This window comes from Apodemus sylvaticus, chromosome 7, assembly GCF_947179515.1.
Source record: "Apodemus sylvaticus chromosome 7, mApoSyl1.1, whole genome shotgun sequence".
NCBI classification, from domain to species: domain Eukaryota; kingdom Metazoa; phylum Chordata; class Mammalia; order Rodentia; family Muridae; genus Apodemus; species Apodemus sylvaticus.
Genome location: NC_067478.1, coordinates 92,064,403 through 92,067,055, shown reverse-complemented (window position 1 = coordinate 92,067,055; position 2,653 = coordinate 92,064,403). Strand labels below are relative to the sequence as shown.

The following is a 2,653-nucleotide window of genomic DNA, read 5'->3' as shown; positions in this document are numbered from 1 at the left end:
ACACACAGACAAAAAGAGAATTTGAAAGTTGATTTCAAATAACAAGTGCAGCTAGTTGTATGCATAGTCATACTGACAAATTCATATTATTTTAATTAAATTAATGGAAAAAGTGGTTAAATATCTCCTGTGCTAATGTTTATAATAAGAAACAACAGAAGAGAAGAGCTACTTAATGCTATTCTAAAAGAGGTAAAATTATAAAAACATCAATTGTACACACAATGAGAAAAAAATCTATTTAAAAATGCTAAAAAGCATATATCTGATTTCAAATGAGGAAAAAAAGCAAATATGAAAATATTTTTAAAAACATAATAAATATAATAGGTATTACAATAGAAAAATTAAATACAGAAATAGTGCCAAAAATATAGCAAACACAATCTCTCTGTTGTTAAACTACAGGCTTCAAGATATCTAGTTTCTGATCAAAATATTCTCCTGCTCAAAGTTTTTCTCATGGCAACTTTGACATCTTTGTTCCTCAAGCTGTAAATTAAAGGGTTCATCATGGGAACTACAATGGTATAAAAATGAGAAGAGAATTTCCCATTTTTGATAGAGAGAGTGGAGGTAGGGTTGAGATACATGAAAGAACCTGATCCAAAGAACAGAGAAACAGCAAGCATATGGGAACTGCAGGTGCTGAAGGCTTTGGACCTGCTTTCAGTGGATTTAATTTTGAGAATGCTGAAAAGAATGAAACCGTAGGAGATAAAGATGATGAAAGTGGGCACAATTATGTCTTTTCCTGCTAAAATGAACAGCTCTATCTCATTGACATAGGTGCTGGTGCAGGAGATTTGCAACAAAGGGCGGAGATCACAGAAATAATGGTTGATGGTATTTCTATCACAAAATGTCAGTCTCAGGATGCATTCAGTATGGATCATGGCACCAGAAAAGCCCATGAAATATGAGCCAAGCATCAGATAACAACATACCTTAAAAGACAAAGTAACATTATACAACAGTGGATTGCAGATTGCTACTTAGTGATCATAGGCCATTGAAGTCAGCACATAACACTCAGAAAGGACAAAAAAACAAAAGAAGTATAACTGCATCATACACCCTGTGTAAGAGAAAACATTCTTTTTTTGTATAAAGTTCATCAGCATTTTGGGTGTAATCACAGAGGAATAACAGAGATCTATGCAAGACAAGTTAAACAAGAAAAAGTACATGGGTGTGTGGAGGTGAGAATTTAGCAGAATTAAAATGATCAATGTCAAATTCCCCAACACAGTTATCATGTATACTACAAAAAAGAGTAGGGACAATGGAATTTTGAGGTCAAGTTGGTCTGTTATCCCCAAGAGAATGAACTCTATTACCATAGAAGCATTTTCGAAAGCCATTCTTTTCTCAGAGTCTCTGTGGAGACAGAAAAATAAGTGAAATTTAAGGAAAAGAAGAATTTAAAAGCACACCTTCTCTTTCAAATGGCAATTTCTTCTTTGAATGTCAATAAACAAATAGCTTCAAATTCTTTGAACCAGCCTTTCATGAAACCATGGTACAGAACAACATTGCCTTCCTCAACTAGCATCATAGAGGTTAATCACAGTAAAGAGCATCGCTAATAAACCACTGCTTTTACCAATGACCTAATATTTCTATTCTGAATATTTAAAAATTTAAAGTCAAAGGGAAAATAGGATGCACGGGAACTAATTTCCTTCCTTCCTTTTCATCCTTTCTTTATTATTACTGTCAATTCTTGTTTCCAGGAAAAATTTTAGCATTCTGCTGGTGATCTATCTCTAGACTGGTCTTCAGCATACTAAGAATTATGAGCAGTATTTCCAATATCAAGCAAAAGAAACCAACTCCTTAATTGTGTGTGTGTGTGTGTGTGTGTGCCTGTGTGTGTTTGTGTGTGTGTGTATAGCCAGTTCACAAAAATTCATAAATCTAGAGATATTGGCCTCTCTTACAGAAATGTAGTTTATTAAATCAGACACCATAGTTTGTGCTTATAGTGACTGTAACATTTCTCTCTTTCTAAATCTAGATATTTTTCTGTTTATTTGTTTTGAACCTTAGACTTTCTCATAATGTTACAGATTTTTGGGCTCTTTGTGACAATCAAGCCACTATGAAAACTAAAACCAAAGCGTTAGAAGAAATACTATATGAAGTCAAATAACAATTATAGTCACCTAAAGGGCAGAATAATGTTGGGTGGTAGAGCTAGTGGGAATGAAAATGGCCCAGGGAAAGGAAAATTAATTCTTACAAAATAAAAATTATTTGGAAATCTAATGTTCAACCTATTTTTTTAATGATTTTTTTACTTGATCTATTTTCTATTTATATTTCAAATGATTTCCCCTTTTCTAGACTCCCACTCCCCAAAAGTCCCATCAGCCCCCGTCCCTCCCCCTGTTTTCCCACCCAACCCTTCCTACTTCCCTGTTCTGGTTTTGCCCTATACTGCTTCACAGAGTCTTTCCAGAACAAGGGGCTACTTCTCCGTTCTTCTTGTACCTCATTTATTGTGTGGATTATGTTTTGGATATTCCAGTTTTCTAGGTTAACACCCACTTATTATTGAGTGCATACCATGATTCATCTTTTGAGTCTGGGTCCTGGGCATATGCCCAGAAGATTCCCCAGCATGTCATAAGGATACATGTTCCACTAT

The 2,653-nt window shown here is 34.6% G+C and overlaps 1 pseudogene; it reads right to left on the bottom strand.

Annotated features, from left to right (window-relative positions):
- Window positions 1–431: 431 nt before the first annotated feature.
- LOC127690046 (olfactory receptor 145-like) lies at window positions 432–1,364 on the bottom strand (annotated as a pseudogene).
- Window positions 1,365–2,653: the final 1,289 nt, after the last annotated feature.